At 44.6% G+C, this 10,320-nt stretch overlaps 1 long non-coding RNA gene across 1 annotated transcript; it reads left to right on the plus strand.

The window, feature by feature from the left end:
- Positions 1 to 1,869: 1,869 nt before the first annotated feature.
- LOC308612798 lies at positions 1,870 to 9,889 on the plus strand. The gene is made up of 4 exons (XR_014015142.1): positions 1,870 to 2,023; positions 3,523 to 3,562; positions 4,269 to 4,500; positions 9,398 to 9,889. It is a non-coding gene; the product is annotated as an uncharacterized lncRNA (long non-coding RNA).
- The last annotated feature ends 431 nt before the right edge of the window (positions 9,890 to 10,320 follow it).

Genomic DNA, 10,320 nt, shown 5'->3' on the forward strand with positions numbered 1-10,320 from the left:
CACATCAAGTGCTCAAGGGTATAGCATTTTAGAGCAGATCTCTGGAAGAACACCAAGAAACTGGTTGCCTTGGGGAGGGAAGCTGGGGCACTTGGAATAGGGTGGGAGGAGACAAAACATTGTATGACTTTATTGTCATAGCCAGGTTATACTGTGGTTAGTGCCTTAGTATGTATGATGAGATTTGCAAGCAGCCTTTTGTTTACGTAAGTGACTGTACTTTTTAAGTTGAAATGAGACAGAAGACAGATGTGTGTTTGTTTCTGGGTTCCTTGGCTGGGCCATCTGCTGGCACTACCTGCTGTTTGCATATTTTCTTGATCCTCCCTCCCCTTGCCTCCCTCCCCCACCCTAAGCTCCCAGAATCTAATTAGGAGTAGATGGTCCCCAGAAGGAGAAAACTAGGATTTGAATAGTTGTAGTGCGACGTGTATAGGTGTGACATGGTATTGGAGAAAGGTGCAATTCTCTCACAGACGCTCGTCTAATAGCAGAGGCAGTGAACACTATTTTTGATGGCTCCTATTTTAGCTTAAATATGCAGGTGAATTCTGTGGTTTATGATTGACATTGTAAGTTACTATTAGAAACAAAGTGTCTCTGTGTTTATCCTGTGGTTTTTGTTTTGTTTTGTTTTTCCGGTACGCGGGCCTCTCACTGTTGTGGCCTCTCCCGTTGCGGAGCCCAGGCTCCGGACTCGCGGGCTCAGCGGCCATGGCTCACGGGCTTCGCCACTCCGCGGCATGTGGGATCTTCCCAGACCTGGGGCACGAACCCGTGTCCCCTGCATCGGCAGGCGGACTCTCAACCACTGCGCCACCAGGGAAGCCCTATCCTGTGGTTTTTAAGTATCCCTGCACACTCTGCCTGTCTCTAGAGTATTAAGTCCAGTTGCGCTGTTTTTACCTCTTTGTTTATTGAGGTTATTATTTACTTGCATTAAAATGTACCAATTTCAAAGGTACAGTGTGATCAATTTTGGTAATTGTATACAAGGTGTAACCACCACCACGATCCAGATATAGAAAAGTTACTTACCCTTTAAAAGTTTTCCATCCCAATTTGCCCCAATTCAGTTTTGAGACACTTGATTGAGTTTTACTGCTTTCTCTAACATCGACTCTCCGGGTGATTTAGGAAAGTCACTTTACCTCTCTGGATGTGTTTTTGCTTTTATAACATGAAAAGTGCCAGAACAGATTTGTTACCAAGGGCCCTTGCAATCCTTTCAGAAAATGAGGGGGTAGGGTAAGGGCGGGAATCTCAGCCTTATGTCCCCATGCTTCACATACATAGCACACGCATGTGGCAGATCCTAGTGGGAAAAGCCTGTGGTCGCATCAGAGAGAATTAGGTTTCCATCTCCTCTCTCGCTAGTGTGTATGTAACCTTTTGTAAGCATCAGCTTTCTCATCTCCAATATCAGGCTTATTAACAAGGCCTACTTGTTTACTGTTGTTGTGAGGATGAACTGAGATGCACCGGCAGCCTTAAATGTTAGTTGGTATTTGTATTATGGCATAATATAAAGGCACTGCATTCAACCATCTCAGTCACTACACGTTTATGCAGGCTGATTCTCACAGCCAAAACAGACGCACAAAGTACACCCACCCATGTACCCACCTGGGGAAGCCCGAAGCCTCCCTGCCTGCCTTCCTCACGGGGCTCAGAGAAAAGCTGCGCAGGCGGGCACGTGCTTCCAAAGAGCCTTGCTAGGGGGCGGAATGGGAAACAGGAAGTTCTAACGCCTGTCGTACAAGCGCGACGTAAAGCGGGTCTGCTTTATGGCACCCTGCTTCCGCCGTAAAGCGCCGTTGGCAATCCCGCGTGAGTGGGTTGACGAGACTACTTCCGGGTGAAAAACGCGATTCTTGGAGGTTGGCTGACTTGACGTCTTCCCCGTGGGCAAACGCGGGAGCCGGAGCCGGAGCCGGAGCCAGAGCCAGCTGCTCAGCTCCCTAACTAAAAAGCAGAAGCATCATCTAAGGGATTTCGGCGAGGAGCATCCCTTCTATGACAGGTATGGAGAGGCAAGGCTGGGACCGGCGCTGCCGGCGTCCTTTCCCGGTGGGAGCCCGCGTGTCCCCGCGTTTGGTCCGCCGGTGCGCCGGGGGTAGTGACAGGGCAGCTCCCGCCGCGTCCCACGCTGCCCCGGCGCCGGCCTAGCTCGCCCGGGGATCCTGGCGGCTTCCCGCCTGAGATGGGGTTCTTCGCCGGTCTTCCTACCCTTTGTTGAGTCTGTAGTTTTATGCTAGACGGCACGCCTCCTGTGTGGCGACTGGGCCGAGATTTTATAAGCTTGTTTTCGTTTGATATGTTTTTTTTTAAATATTAGATGAATTGTGTTTGATTATACAACTTTTTTTTTAAGAAGATGTTGGGGGTAGGAGTTTTTTATTAATTAATTAATTAATTTTTGCTGTATTGGGTATTCGTTTCTGTGCGAGGGCTTTCTCTAGTTGTGGCAAGCAGGAGCCACTCTTCATCGCAGTGCGCGGCCTCTCAACTATCGCGGCCTCTCTTGTTGCGGAGCACAGGCTCCAGACGCGCAGGCTCAGCAGTTGTGGCTCACGGGCCTAGTTGCTCCGCAGCATGTGGGATCTTCCCAGACCAGGGCTCGAACCCATGTCCCCTGCATTGGCAGGCAGATTCTCAACCACTGCTCCACCAGGGAAGCCCTCGTTTGATATGTTTTTAAAGACTTGCTTGGGGGCTTCCCTGGTGGCGCAGTGGTTAAGAATCCGCCTGCCAACGGAGGGGACAGGGGTTCGAGCCCCGGTCCGGGAAGATCCCACATGCCGCGGTGCAAGTAAGCCCGTGCGCCACAACTGTTGAGGGAGCCTGCACTCTAGAGCCCGCGAGCCACAACTACTGAGCCAGGGTGGTGCAACTACTGATGCCCGCGAGCCTAGAGCCCCTGCTCCGCAACAAGAGAAGCCACCGCTCGCCGCAACTAGAGAAAGCCCGGGCGCAGCAACGAAGACCCATAGCAGGCAAAAATAAAGAAATTAAATAAGTTAAAAAAAATTCAGAAAGAATTGCTTGGGACCCTCGACATCACCTATCTATTCAATGACCACGAGGAAACTAATGTTTGGGTAGTTGTGGGCTCCTCTCTAAGTGTCCAGACTCTCAGTGATGATCTTAGTGCTCATCCCACCCCTTTGGGCTGCTTTATCAACCGTTAGAGGGATAGTCTACTTAAGAAATTTGCTAGAAAAGGTGAACCCCGAGGGCTTTTATTTGCCAAAATTTCCCATCTTTTGGATGAGAGCCTGTTACTGTGTGACTGTAGTATTTGTCATGTGGTCTTGTTAGACTTTTTCATTCGTCTCTTATTATCTATTTGGCATATCCTTCCAAAATCTGAGCAAATGCATATGGAGTTTTTACTTGACAATAGATAGAATGTATTTATACCGGTATAGTCTGCCATGTTCACTTAAAGTTGTATCATTAGACTTTTCCTAATTGCTACATACTAGTAGTTAGAGTTTAACATTGCCTGTTTCTTCTCAGGGTTTCCAGAAAGGAAGCAAAACCACAGACTTGTCAACTGGTAATGCTTTATACCTTCTTTATGATAGTAGATTCTGGACTGTTACTTTTAAGATTATATATGGTAATAAAGTTTGGCTACATTTCCACTCTTTTTGATTTTAGATGTAAGCTGTATTTTAGTAATATTGCTTAGTTTTAAGTGCAGGTGTCTGTTAAAATGCCATTGTGATAACTAATACAGTATAGAGTATGAAACTGTCCTGAGAGATTAGCCTGTTAGAACCTGTTAAGGAGGCTTACCAGAGGGCTGTTGGTGAATCCTAAGAGGGAATGTCATGTTTGCTTAACATAAAATAGAGTGCAAAATCATCAAAGGTCTTATTTCATTACCACAGACTCAGAAATAAAGTACACTTTTTTGTTGTAAGTTTTCCTGTTGCTCCTAATTAAAGGTGCCAAATGTCTGACACATAGGTTAGATCGCCTTATAACCTAAAGCTCCATGTGTTTAGTTTGCTGTCTTCCCATGGGGAACGTTAGCAGTTCAAAGAAGAGGAAGCGCTTCTAGAATCATAGCTAGATTAGCTGTTTTAAACAAATTTGGTGCTAGGTTTGGTTGAATAGATAGGATTGCATATTTGCAGGAAAGCTAGTTTTTCTTTAGAAAAGTCTGAACTTGGTTCCACTGTGGGCCTGATGATAGTCGTGGGGTAGCAACAAGAACAATATAATTTTTGTTTTTAAAATCCCCATTTTCCTTTTAGTCAGAGAGTTTAGATACTTCAAGTTCTGAAAGTGAAGCATAGAGTGAACCAGAACAAGTTTCTGGTTACAACAGACTACTTGCCACATTAAAGGATGTTTCCAAGGAAGATGAGGAGGAGGAAGAGGAAGAAGACAGTGTTATAGATGCGACAGAAATGAATCTTGAAGACGGCGATAGTGACATCATTGTGGAGGAAGAGATGGCAGTAGAGTCCACTGACATGCAGAAGAGTAAGTGTCTTTGATGTGGGTTTATCATCTTTGCAGGGACCACAGACAGATTGCCCCAGGGGCAGGGTGCCTTGTACCATAGAGCTGGGTGAAAGCACATGGATTCAAAGCAGAGATTCTTAACATTGTTGGGCTCTGTGATATCTTCAGGAATCTGATGAAAACACAGGACCCTCTGGCCATAAAAATGCAGAAATGACATTTTTGCTTAAGATTTCCAGGATTTCATCAATCCTACTTCAAATTCCCCTGATTGAGAGGAAAGGGAACATAATTCTGTTTTTGTAATGGTCTCAATTTATGAAAGAGATGATTGTTCCTGCCTTAGAGGCACCAAGTTTAATGGAAGATAGACATAAAATATGCAAAAGTTTTCAAGCATCAAATCTGAATGGAACCGATAAATATAAGGTGTTAAAGAGATGCAAAGTGGTCACATGCTGCCAGGGTAAATGAGGGGAGGCTTCAGAGAAGAGCTGGGATTGAAAGCTTAAAGGAACTCTGTCTCACTCAGACATCTAGGTGACTTATTTTTTTTTCAATTATTATTAATTTATTTACTTTTGGCTGCATTGTGTCTTTGTTGCAGTGCGCCGGCTTCTCACTGTGGTGGCTTCTCTTGTTGTGGAGCATGGGCTCTAGGCACGTGGGCTTCAGTAGTTGTGGCACACGGGCTCAGTAGTTGTGGCTCACGGGCTCTAGAGCATAGGCTCTGTAGTTGTGGCGCACGGGCTTAGTTGCTCTGCGGCATGTGGGATCTTCCCAGACTAGGGCTTGAAACCACGTCCCCTGCGTTAGCAGGCAAATTCTTAAGCACTGTGCCACCAGGGAAGTCCCCATAGGTGACTTTTTAATTTAACTTTAAAATCAACTTGATTGAAGTATGAATTACATTCAACAAGGTGTACCCATTTTAAGTATGTAATTTGATAAGTTTTGACAAATGTGTATATCTATATTGTCATCGCCAAAGTCAAGATACAGAACACTTCCAAAACCTGCAACAAGTTCCTTCTTGTCCTTTTACAGTCAGTTTCCCAGGCCTGGCATCAGGCAACCACTGACATGCTTTCTTTCACTATGTATTAGTGTTTCCTATTCTAGAAATTCATATGAATGGAAGCATACAATAAGTACCCTTTTGCATGTGGCTTCTTTGGCTCCTCATGTTGTTGTGACTCATCCGTGTAGTTCATATTAGTAATTCATTTCTTTTTGTTACTGGAATAGTAGTCCATTGTCTGGATATATCTGGGTCACTTTTTATATTCTATTATCTTAATGCCTATTTGCCTTACTGTATTTTTTTCTATACTTTAAGGTGTCACACACCATTCTTAGTATTTTCATTCGTCACTTGTACTCGGATAAAAAAATCGTTGCCTCAGACTTAGGGATTTTTAAAATTTTGTTGGTTTTCCAGTTTTCTTTCATGTTTTAGGTTTTTAAAAATGAAAAGTTTGGTTTTTTAAATTATAAAAGTAATATATATTTACTGTAAAAATTTAAGAGGGTAATATAGTGAACGTATATCTCCTCCACCCTGGGATGAACACCTTGAACATTTTATAGAACCTTCCAGACTACTTTTTTATGGATATATGAGTGAATATATATTTGTGTGTATGTGCATAATGGCCTCATACATTTCTGTAAGTTACTTTTTGCTTTAATAATATAACGTGTGTAACTGTGGGTTAACTGCAGCTAGAACCCTGGTGTCCAAACTCCCAGGCCAAATCTCCTTCTACTACATTACACTACCATGGGGAGGTTTAAAAAAGAAAGGGAAAGTATGAAGGGTGATTTTTTGATAAATTAAATCAACTTTAAAAGGTGCATTTGGAGAGTCAGAGAGTACTGATATTGTTAGAAAGAAGAAAGGTTTAAAAGCTGGTTAAATCTCATTTAAAAAAAATCCATATGTACCACATTGTAAAAAAGAGAAGGAAGACGGCATTCATGATTACTGGGCTGGCAGGGTAGGGGACAGTTGCATGCTGGGGGTGGCTCTCGTACTGGCTCTTCCACTCTTCACACTTCTGCTCGACCAGAGCCAGGGACCGCTGAGGGAGATCAGAGGAGAGGGTGGTGCCTTGGGGGTTCCAGGGAGTTGTGCAGCTGGCTCCCTTGCCACCCAGACTGCCCCAGGGTTCCCAGCCCCAAGGATTATGGAGCATCCCCACACCTGTTTGCTCTGCAGTTGCTGTTCTGCACGCATTTTCTCCTCGAGCACTTTCTGCAGTGTCTCCTTGGCCTTCTGCTCATAGCTGTTTTTCTGGTCTTGCATCTCTAATAGCAACTTATTCATTCCCCAAGAAGTGTATTTCTGTACATTTGAGGCAATTCAACAAGTACACATTGACCTACTGTGTGCTAAAGCCTGAGCAGGGATACAGAAATGAAAAGAAATTGGTCCTTGCCCACAGGGCAGAGATGTCAGTAATCTGGTGGACCTTCTTCCAGGCTGGAGGCAGGCAGGGAGAGTCCCTCAGGTGATGTGAGAGGTGAGTGGGGATAAAAAACTGCCCTGGGCATGCCGGGCATTCTCCCCTAGGCCTTCCACAGGCATTTGAAATCCGATATTTCCAAAGGGAAATCATCTTTCTAAACCTGCTCCTATCTCAGTGGCCAGCATCACCACCCACCCAGTCTCCCAAACCCTAAACCAGGGAATCATCCTTGATTTCTCTCTCACCTTCTTTAAGGAATCAGTTCATCATCAAGCTTTGTCAAGTCAACGTCTCTAACAGCTCATTACCTGTATCCTCTATCCCTACTGCCTCCTCCTTAGTTCAGACCCTAGTAACACTATTATATGGATTATATAGAGACTATATATTATCTTCATGCCTTGCCTCCCTTCAAACCCTTTTCAGGCCTGCAGCTAGAGGGTTCTTTCTAAAACTTAAATCTGATCCCATCACAACCTGCTTAAATCTCTCAGTGGTTCTCAGTGTTCTAAGAATCAGGTCCAAACTCCTTGGCATGGTTCCTACTTACAAGCCCAGACTTTCATCTCATGCTGCCTCCACACAAGCTGAACTGCTTGTAGGTCCCCTAAGCACTGTGCTTTTCACCTCTGCCTTTGCCCATAAAGCTTCTTCTGCTTAGAGTATCGTGACCCACGCTTCTCACCTGGTTAACTTCTACCCATGTTCAAGATTCAGCCCTAGAATCATAAATTCCGATAAACTTGGCCAACCATACCTACCCCCCGACTCTTTATGGATTAGGCAGTTTTACTGGTGTTCACATAGTATCTATATTTCTAATCTGTTGACTCATCTGGATCCTTTAAGGGATTGTAAACGCCTTGGAGGCAGGGAGCATTTTTTAAAAAATAAAATTATTTTTGTAGGCTTGGGGATCTGAACAATATTCAGTAAAGTCAAGTTTTAAAAATGAATACATTTGTATTTTTAGAATTTCTCCTGGCTTCAAGGTCAAAAAGAAAAAGACACAAGAGCAGCTTTGCAAATTCACTGGGGGTCTTGCCTGTCCAGTGCTTTTCATTTTTACGCCCTGTGATTTTGGGGAAAGCAGGAGCCTTTTACTGTCGATTCTGGGTTACGCAACTGGGTAAGAGATAGTCTAGATAATGCAAATTTAGAGTTCAATATCAAATCATTTCCATTTAGCTTTGGAGTCATCTGAAAATTTGGATTTGAATGTTGAGTGGGTCTTACGTTCTTGGAATTGTCATTAGAAACCAGATACAGGAGTTACTGGTTGAGATCATACATGGTTATGTCCAGGTTATTGGACTTAACCATGCTGGTCACTGACCAGCTTTATCCCCCATTGAAAACGAGTAGACTGGCATTCTGGATTATATGTCAGTCTCTTATGAGCTTGGTTGGCATTACTGAAAAAATAAAAGTTGTGGATCCGCAAACCCATAGACTATATAGACTATGTTCCCCTGCAGAATTCTAACTACATGGCCACCTTATCTTCCTACCATCAAGTGGGAGCAGTCTGGCCGGTCCATCTCATTCTCTTGATCTTGAGTCCTCTGCAAAAGACATCCCCCTTTTCTGCACCAGCACATACGTCACAGCCCTGAAGAAAGTATAGACATCTGAGATACGTTAACAGTGGGGGAGGGCTGATATCCCGTGAACAGACACATAAATGCCTGTTACACCTGAAAATTGAAAACCAGAGAGGCGGGGCCACACTGGTTTTGGCCCAGGCCACCAGCCACTGGTGTTCCCAGCAAAATGTTCCCAATGTGGGAGTTTGAGGAAGCAGGGAAAGGCAGGTGGTGTGAGTTTATTAGGACTTGAGGCCCTCAGCCTCGCACTGAGGCCAGCTGAACCCCCAGAGCGTGCTTCCTGCCCTCCTATGGGCTGCTACTCCTAAAGGTACTTGGTTTCAACAGTTATTTGTGCATCAGATTAAAGACTGAAGGGAGAGGGAGCAGCAAGCCTAAATTCTTCATATCATACGCCACCTCCCTTTCTCTTCTTATTATATAAGCAATTCATGTGAAAAACAAATAAGGCAAACAAAACAAAAGAAAATTACCTGAAATCTTTCTATCCAAAAGTTACCATTAGTATTTTGGTGTATACTTGTTCCAGATTTTTCTTTATTTTCAACCCTTCATTAAGGCCATTGTAGTCTTGACAGATGATGCTGGCACAAGCACTTGAAATGAGGCTCCTCTTTTTAAAAGACTGTATTTGCATTTGGCTTAATTTCTCTCAGGCCCTGCCTTGCCTGGTCCCCAGCGTGGTGTTTTCTGCTGCAGTCTCTGTCAGTTGGAGTTGGGGTGATGGGGCGGTCAGGCAGGGCTGTGTGTATCTGTGTCTGTATGAGGGAGGGCGGGCACACTTTCCAGTGTTTCTGGGCAACAAGCAGGCACTCACTGCAGTTTCCTATCCCTCAGGCCTGGGCTGTGGAGACAGGGGAAGTACCAGGAAGGGGTGGACGACCCCGACCCAGCTAAATGGAAGGCCCAGCTCCGCTGTGCGCTCAACGAGAGCAGGGAATTCAACCTGATGTACGACGGCACCAAGGAGGTGCCCATGAACCCAGTGAAGATATATCAAGTGTGTGACATCCCCCAGCCCCAGGGCTCTGTCATTAACCCAGGTGAGGCCCCAGCTGCTGGGGAGAAGGTGGACAGTGTGCCAGGTTCCGGGCTGGACCCTTAAAGCGATAGTCGACTTGAAAGTCGCCTCGCTTACAAAGTTGAAGACTGGTAAATAAAGCAAGAAATCCTGTCCCTAGAAAGAACCCAGAGAACAAAAGATACAAACTCAGCAGAGTCTTCCTGCCCACGCAGTGGAACAGTAAAGCATTAGAAAGAAGAGGGGGTATTGAGTTCTATAAACAATAACTTCTCTTGGGACTCAACACTGAGAAGAGAGGCCAGGTAGTTTAGAAGGAGGAGGGATTAAAACTTAGAAGGTCTGAGTTATAAACCTCGGTCTTTCCATCTCACTACTTGTGGGATATTGAATCAAGTCATTCAACCTTTTGAGCCTCAGCTTCTTCCACTATAAAATCTGGGTTCTCATCTTCCCTGTGTATTTCAAAGGCTGTTCTAAGAATCAATTGACATGACATTATGAAGGCTATTAAGTTCTCTTTATAAATGATGGGTAAGTGATCATTTAATTTGTATGGTATTTTTCCTAGGAGAATACCACCTGATCCCTATATTTACTCAATGTTTAGCAAGTTCCGACTAAGAGCCAGATAATTTAGACTTGACCTGCAGTGAATCTAGTGAGGCTCTGCCATGAGGGAAGGGTCTGTCTTCACAGTAAGCTTATAAAGGAGAGAAGCTGTGCTCCTTGGGTCCTT

Source organism: Mesoplodon bidens, assembly GCF_964165515.1.
Source record: "Mesoplodon bidens genome assembly, chromosome: 2".
NCBI lineage: Eukaryota > Metazoa > Chordata > Mammalia > Artiodactyla > Ziphiidae > Mesoplodon > Mesoplodon bidens.